At 42.1% G+C, this 8,831-nt stretch overlaps 1 pseudogene; it reads left to right on the top strand.

The window, feature by feature from the left end:
- The first annotated feature begins 4,251 nt into the window (after positions 1 to 4,251).
- LOC123736114 (centrosomal protein 20-like) lies at positions 4,252 to 5,294 on the top strand (annotated as a pseudogene).
- The last annotated feature ends 3,537 nt before the right edge of the window (positions 5,295 to 8,831 follow it).

Below are 8,831 nucleotides of genomic sequence, written 5' to 3'. Positions count from 1 at the left end.
ATGCTCACCCAGGCTGTGAGACCGTGGAAGGCAGTTCCTGCCTCTGGCCTGACCTCAGACTGGCACTATAGGGAGTTCCAAGACTATGGACTGCAGTACACCCAAGGGGCCTGGACTGGGCACTGAAAGGCATCACCCTGAAAATCCAGGGAGAGAAAGGGTCAGTACAATCTAGAATGAGGTAGCCTTCTACAGTACCCATAATGCTTTGTTTATGATATTCAGTTTTGTCTGAAGCAACATAATCCTTTTACAGTTTTATCATCTTAGGACCAGGGGGGTATTTTTCCTCCCAGCCATGTTGACCTGACCAATAAAAACTATTTGATCCATCGAGGGTCTCGTTTGTCATATCTTGGTTGGCATTAAAGGTGGGCGGAACCGGAGCTGGAAAGTCTTCCCTTGCTCCTGGGGATCTTCCAGAATCCGTAGAGGCAGCCAAGGGAGATCTGGCATCGTCGATTCAACATGCAGAGATCGGACCTTCCACAAGCCTCAGATCCCTTACTTCGTCATCATCCCACAGGCTTACCAGTTATTGATTGATCGATCTGATTTTATTCTGATAATCCCCAAAATGTCTTAATGGTGATGGTAACTGACTTTTGCTTCTTCCTCCAACAGGACCCTGTGTTGTTCTCCGGCTCTCTTTTATGGAACGGACCCCTTCAACACGTATACTGACGAAAAATATGGAGTTCGCTAGAGCTTGCTCACCTCAAGAACTTTGTAGTGTCTAAACCTGCCTGACAAACTGAATTATGAGTGCTCGGAAGGAGGAGAGAACCTCAGGAAATGCGGACGAATTGAGCATATTTGACCAAATAACATAATAGTATATATATATGCCCTTTAGCAGACACTTTATCCGGAAAGACAACTTACAGTCGCGCGTGCTCTACACTTTAGGGTGCATGCACTTGCTGTCACGCAGCTCCCGCTCTTCCCCTGGCGCTCGAGGTAACTCACTTTGTTAATTACCCCTGAAATATCTGTCTTTGTTCCTTGGTTGTGTTCCCTGTGTCCGCATTGTGTTTGTTATGTGTTCCTGTCAGGCGCTTGTTCCTGTTCCGTTTAATGTCCAATCAGCTTAATAAACCTTCACTCCCGTACCTGCTTCTCTTATCTCCTGCTGTCAGCTCCGTGAACAATATGTGAACGATATCAACTGAGCTGCAAAGAACCACCAAAGACCAAACACAAAGCATATAGGCTAGGGCTGGTGTCCTGCATCCATTAAGCCCATTCCTGGACTAAAAATTACTATTGAGCATTATTTTTTCTTCACTCTGGTCTACTATATCTGGTTCTATCTTGTCCTGTCAACCTCTATATTCTGCTTTGGTGCTCACAGGTTTAAGTGTCAATATTCAACCTTCCTTCATTTGTCTCCTTCTATAGTCTGGGTCCAACGCGCCTGCCGCAATCTGCCTCACCCGCCTCTCCTCCCGTAAGACCAAGATCCTGGTTCTGGACGAGGCCACGGCTGCTGTGGACCTGGAGACAGACACCCTGATCAGTCCACCATCGGACAACAGGTTTGAGGACTGCAACCGTGCTCACCATCGCCCACCGCCTCAACACCATCATGGACTATACCAGGTAAGGCTCTCGCTATACTTTTTGCCCAGCGCCAGTTTTTCTCAAGTTTTGGGATGCATATCAATTCCTTTCCTACACCTACGTAGCTAACTACGCCCCAGTCAAATGATGTCGCAACATCTCAAAAATCAATGGTTCAGTCACAGAAATTTGACACTTCTTCTCTCTCTTCCTTCCACAGTGATAGTGATGGAGCAAAAGCCACATCTCAGGGAGATGGACTCCCCAACCAACCTCATCTCAAACAGGGGACAGTTCTACCGTATGTGCCAGAGGCTAGGGCTAGTCTAAAAAGCTACCCAGCTCCGAGGGTGGCTCTGGCTAGGGAAAATTCTGATGGCCATGGCTCTTCCAAACAACACATGTAGAATCAGCCATTTCCAAGCTCTACGATCCAGGCAATTCAAACGCTTCCTGAGAGCAATGCTTTTAGAAACGACCGAACTGAATGGAAATGTAAAACCAAAGATGACCCAGAAGTGAAGCTGATGATGATTTAGTGAACAGTATGTGCTCTCTGGTCACGTCAAGACATGTAACCTACGCGTACATTCAAACTGGTGCTCGGAAGGGGAAAGAGAGCATCAAGCCCCGATCTCCAAAGACTGTAATTTATGAAGACTCTTATTGGACGTATGATGGGGTTAGTTGCTAGGGAAAACATTTTAAATATTGTATATAGGCTGTTGCCAATGAAACTTATGAGTTGGAAGTCAGATTGAGTGCAAAATCCAAAAGGAGACTTTGGTTCTGTCTCAATGTGAACCAAATTATTTTTGTACAGATCTGCTACATTTTATGAAGCATCTTTTTAGAAGAACAACTTGGTTGATATTGGTTGAAACCTCAGGCAACAGCAAATCCGACTATTTTGTTCATATCAGTGATGGTAACTGACATTTGGGTCTTCCTCCAACAGGAACCTGTGTTAGTCATCTCACTCAGACAGAAAAAAGTTTAGGAATAAATTCATATCTGATTCTCATACCACTCCAACCACAAGGTAAGTCTAGATGAAAGTGGAGCAATATTCTCTGACCAACCACTAAGCCTTAAAAGGGCTGACCCTGTAAAACCCGGAAATATCAAAGCTTTCACAGTCCCTCAATCTAAAAAATTGAACCCTATTCCACAGAATATAGTGCACTTTCTTAGGTTTTGTACTATATGGGAATAGGGTGCCATTTCAGACGCTACAAACACACTCATCAGTCTGATTCCTACCCAGCCATTTCAGTGTTTTAAAGAGTCTGGTCAAGAAAACACTGCAGTGGGAGCTAAGGTGCTTAGCTAGCCTAGCATCCAACTATTCTGCGGTATTTCTTTATTTCAGTCTAAGTAAACACATAAAAACGGTTCAATAGAATCTGTATGGTAATGTGTAGGACTAAAAATACCTGGCCATTCAACTGTTACAGTGGTGACGGGAAACCCAACATGAATGAAGAGAACGCCCCTTTTCAAAACATGGACAAAATGTGGAAAAAGAAGGTTGAAAAAAGTTTCTCTCCACTTTACATCTGTCAGTCGTTCACCTACACGCACTTTTGCACACATAATTCTCGAACAGCAGTATGGGTGCGACACACAGTTGCACACCACGACACAGACCACCTAATTCTCAAAGCTATAGTGACATATTGAGGTAACAGACTCTCATCACATACCATTCAATGTTAGTGTTATTGTTGTTATTCCTTTGGATTCCAGTTATGACTGACTGTAAATAGACATTCCTTCCTGTTTATATCTATAACATGTGGACTTTCCCAAAAGTCAAGGACCATAATATTTTGTCTTACTGGTTTAGACAATATGCTAAAAACTATACAATATTTGTGAGTATAATGAACATGGAAGTGCCTTCACATTCTAAGAGATTGTATTATATTTATAGTTTTTGTATTCAATCTGTTAATTTTTGATCGAACATTTTACTGTGCAATAATTCATGCTGGAAGTTAATAAAACTGTTTTGAAAATAATGTTTTTGTGAGTCTTGTCTGTGGAAACCTTATACAATTATGCCTTATATAAGTATGAAGTCACGTATGACTGCAGGCAGTTGGGTAATGTAATGACTGTAATATAAATGGGATCACATTTTCCAAAGCCTGTCATTGACAGGGTATGCAGACCACAGGAGGCTGCTGAGGGTAGGACAGCTATAACAATGGCCAGAACAGAGCAAATGGAATGTGTTTGATATCATTCAACTCCACTCCAGCATTTACCACGAGCCCGTCCTCCCCCAATTGTTGCCACCAAACCTCCTGCGATGCAGACATTAGGCATAATTTGCTTACAGTAGGCACTAGTGCACCACAGCCGAAGTCATAAACCCGGGCCTATTTCTACAATGTATCTACTTAAATGTGATTTTAAACCTAACCTTAATCACACTGCTAACATTATGCCTATACCTGACCTTATATTAAGAACAAAAAGCCCATTTGTTTTCAGAAATGTTTACGACATAGACCACTTTGACTTTGTTGCTGTGGGAACTAGTGGGAAACGATTTGGTCTGCGCCCAGGCAAGTAACCCGTTTAGACCACTAGGTGGGAGCAAAAGTTAACTTGTGCAGCTAACAGTTTACCCTTTGAACTCGGTGAGGGACACGAACGCCATTTGTTTTACCTGTTGCAATGGCGACCTTAACGGAACTGAAATGCGGTAACATTGTCCTTTCTTTCACTTTAAAGTCTATATTACATGTATTAATCGGAAGGGAATTGCAACTGTGCAACTATTTCATGGTTCGTGCAACGCACGGTGTAAGACGACACTAGGTAGCGCTAGCTAGCTATCAAAGGTTTTGCCTGGCTATCCGTACAGAACAAACACACCTGTGTACGTTATCAATATATCCCCACAAGTTGCAGAGGTTTTTATGATACCATTTTCAACAACTTATCTTCTCTCCCAGCTCTGAGAGAGCCTGGAGTCTCGAGTGTGTTGTCAACTTGAGGGCTCGGATCAGCAAGCTGAGGTGTTCAATGCGCTCGATGATCAGAGCGAGCCGCGTCCCTGCGCTGCTCGCAACAACCTTCTAATCAACGAGCTCATCCCCTGCGAGTACCTGCGAATTCAACAAGTATCGATACACGCGTCAGTGTTGACAGCAGGTGAATATTATGCATGCGTTCAATTCAACCGACGTTAAATCAATTTCAGAACTGAATATAAGTGCCATTGGTAGGTTCACCGTTATTCAATTAAAAAGTTGGATTTTATGACCTTATCAAATCATGTTCAGAATCAGGTCAACCTGAGGTACCACTTGACAGACAGTTCATGGCGAATGAGCTGAAAGTGGTGGAGGACCCCAGTTCCAAGATCTGTGTAAGTTTATCTAGAAATGATTCCTAAAAGGCCACAGGAAACTGATTCCAGACCTGAAATCGTATCCTATCCTGAGTGAAAACTGTAAATGCTACTATTAGGCTTGTAAAGCATGCTACATATTGTGTGTTTTCAGCCTCTACTGTACTACAGTTTGTTATCCCACTTCTAAGCAGCAGTGGAGACAGTGGAGGGAAGCTGTTCTCCTCAGGGGCTCAGCACCTGCTACTATGAAACCAGAGACCCTAACACACTTCCTGGTCCTGAGTCTTAACACAGGGGTGTCCTGTCTGTCACTCCAGATTTCACTGGGACTGGGGGTGTTGAGCGATTTTTATTTTATTTATTTGCGTGTTGATGTCGAGAACGCGCTTAGTAGTGTGTGTGTGTTAATGTTGCCAAAACAGGTTAAAATCAACAGGTCTGAATTTTATTTCATTTGGCCAATTGTTTGTTCCCTGAGAGTCTGTAAAATGTAGTAAGTTCTTCATTTCTACTGCTATGTCCGCATAGCTGTACATACTGTAGTAAGTGTTTGATGCCAAAGCTTTCTCATGAAGTTGTATCTCAAATAAATAGTCATTTTAATACATTTTTATTTTAATAAAGCATTTTTAGCATATTTGTAATTATTTGATTTTAGGTATAGTGCTACACATGTTGATTTTGTTGATGTGGCTCTATAGGTAATTGTTTCTATTTTGGCATTAGGTCTATTGTTTGTAGCCAATGGGTTTATCACTTTATAACTGTTTTATGTTTCATCACACAGTGGCAGTAGTAGCACAAAATCATTCTGCCTGGAGTATTCAGGCATTTTACAGTGTATCTTCACATTCTCCATAAAAACTCCATGATAAACACCTTCCACTGAAGAAGTGCACAGAGGAAATACACTGTCTCGAATATCTATTGTGGTCACAACAACACAAAACCTAGATTTATGAAGTCAATATAGAATGTTTATACAAGTGTTATTTCTGATGCTTAGCATACAGGCATGTACTGTAGATCATAACATATACATATGCTGTAGCTCACATGTAAAGAAAGACTTAGGCCTGCCTGCTATCACATCTATCCTGTGTGTCCCCAAATGGCACAATATTCCCCTTTATAGTGCACTACTTTTGACTAGGGCCTATAGGATTCCTTATCACTATTATAGGGGAATAGGTTCCGTTTGGGACATACCCATAGGCCTGCCTGCTATCATCGTCTCATGTAATCTAACTAGTCTAGTCGCATAAAACTCCTTTACAAGAGCTGATTTCTCTCACTTGATAAATGGCTGCTATAAATTCTATCTCTAAGGCCAGATGACCATACACTCTTCTGGGAAAAAAAAGGTGCTCTCTTGAACCTAAAAAGGTTTATACCTGAAACCAAAAAGGGTTCTCCTATGGGGACAGCTGAAGAACCCTCTTGGAATCCCTTTTTTTTCCACGTTTACAGTCAGAGCACTGTACTGTTGCTGTATAAGGGAAAGATTTGAGCAAATGCTCACCCAGTGCCGCCGAAATCTAAAAGGTTGAAGTTGTCTTGGAACAATGTCCCCTGTGTGGACTTCTGTTGATTTATCTACATAGCTACACTCTCTCTGATGTTAGGAAAGTTATGATGGGAGAGTTCAAACAACTGATAACAGTATGTGGTGGATGCAGATTCAGAGACACTTTAGCCCAGAATCAGCATGGATTCACCCTTTTTAGTATTAAATCTCTTGAAATCGATATATCGTCTGACGCCAAGGAGACATAGCTTTACACTATGCACCTCCTATCAGCTTTCACATTTCCACAAGCAGAAGGTCTATTAATAATAGAATTACCACAGAGGCTAACTTTTTTCAACCAAAATTACCACCTCCTTTATATCAATTTATGAAATACTCATTAATCCATCTGTTTATCTAAATTATAAAATGGGAAACGTCCACTTCTCCCTCTCAACCAAATTATTTCTGAGACATATCCATATCAGTTGAATGAAAAACAATAATATTTTTTACTAATCCCTATATTTACCTAAGCCAGGATTCCTCAACTGGCAGTGAATCTATTTGGCCACCCAAGACTGTAAAAACACCAGCATCAGCTCCAAGTGACTTTAATTTTGGAAAACTACAAGAGTATTCTCACGACATAATAGAGAGATACACTGAGTATACCAACAACATTAAGAACACCCCTTCCGAATATTGAATTGTAGGCCCCCTTTTCCCTCAGAACATTCTCCAATTCATCGGGGCATGGACTCTACAAAGGTGTTGAAAGCATTCCACAGGGATGCTGGCCCATGTTGACTGCAATGCTTCCTACAGTTATGTCAAGTTGGCTGGATGTCCTTTGGGTGGTGGACCATTCTTCAAAAATACGGAAACTGTTGAGCGTGAAAAACCCAGCAGTGTTGCACAAAAATTCTTGACACAAACCAGTGCGCCTGGCACCTATTACCATACCCCGTTCAAAGGCACTTAAATATTTTGTCTTGTCCATTCACAATCCATGTCTCCAATTGTCTCCAGGCTTAAAAATCCTTCTTTAACCGGTCTCCTGCCCTTCATCTACACTGCTTAAAAGTGGATTTAAGTGACATCAATAAGGGATCATAGCTTTCACCTGGATTCACCTGGTCAGTCTGTGTCATGGAAAGAGCAGGTGGTCCTAATGTTTTTATACTCAGTATATGTGATCATGTACAAATGTAAGTCATGTTTGAAAGGTTATGTTTTAGTCAAATATTATATATGTTTGGGATTCTTTGCGTCAATTTGCAGTCTATTATTTATAATTATGTTTCGCCCCCTGACCATCCGGCTCAAGAAGAAATGGGGCAGCAGCTGAATCAGTTGATGATCCCTGACCTAAACTGATTAAGTGAAGTGAGAAACGTCCTCCCTTCCACCTCCCTGGTCCCTCCACTCCCTCTCTTCTCCCTATCTCACCCCCCTCCTCTCACATCCCTCACCCTCCTCGTGTTCCGTGGGGCAGCTCAGAACCGTAGCTGGAGAGCCTTAGTGACGTCCCTGTGTGGCCTAGACTCAGCGCAGATCACACAAACATTTGCCTGCATGCTGCCGTGGGCCGGGCCTCTCTCTTCCCTCTCTTACCCGTTTCCCCATCCTCATTCCTCTTTCGCCATAAAGGGAACACAACATTCTTATCTCACTCTGAGAATGACATTGCTCTGAGCCCTGGAAACTCAAGTCTATATCTAGAGTCAGACATCTTTCTTTACCTTGCCTTCTCAGTTTCCCCAGTCAGATATCTTGTACTGTAGTGTTACAGGTTGTTGTATTGAACTGTACTGTAACAAAGACATGACTTGAATAGCCTGCCATTGCATCGGCAAGTCATCTAAAGAGAAACTAGTTATGAAATATGATGGCTAACCATATTCTATAAGATGAACAGTGTTCCTGTACCTGGGTTTTTTTTGTTTACTGACTGTTAATTCATGGAGATGTTATTTTTGCTGCTCCTGTAGACACCGTATCAATGGGACAATAAAGACAGCAAAGATGCTTCGGCCAGAAGCAACCTGCTTTTGGCATCCCTTAGGAGTGATGCCATCACTATTCCCTAGAACTCTTTAGCTAATTCTCCAGAACTACAGCTCCCGATCTGCAGATCTCCCTTACCTGCTCTAGGCTGTACCTCTCTGCTCAGTCGTGTCCAAATTCTTTTCTTAGACGGATACATAGCTACAGGGCAAAAGTATTTAGTCAGCCAATTAATTGTGCAAGTTCTCCCACTTAAAAAGATGAGAGAGGCCTGTAATTTTCATCAGGTACACGCCAACTATGACAGACAAAATGAGGAAGAAAAAAATCCAGGAAATCAAATATCAGTAGGATTTTTAACGAATTTATTTGCAAATT

This window comes from Salmo salar, unplaced genomic scaffold, assembly GCF_905237065.1.
Source record: "Salmo salar unplaced genomic scaffold, Ssal_v3.1, whole genome shotgun sequence".
Taxonomy (NCBI): Eukaryota; Metazoa; Chordata; class Actinopteri; order Salmoniformes; family Salmonidae; genus Salmo; species Salmo salar.
This window is presented reverse-complemented; position numbering and strand designations above follow the sequence as displayed.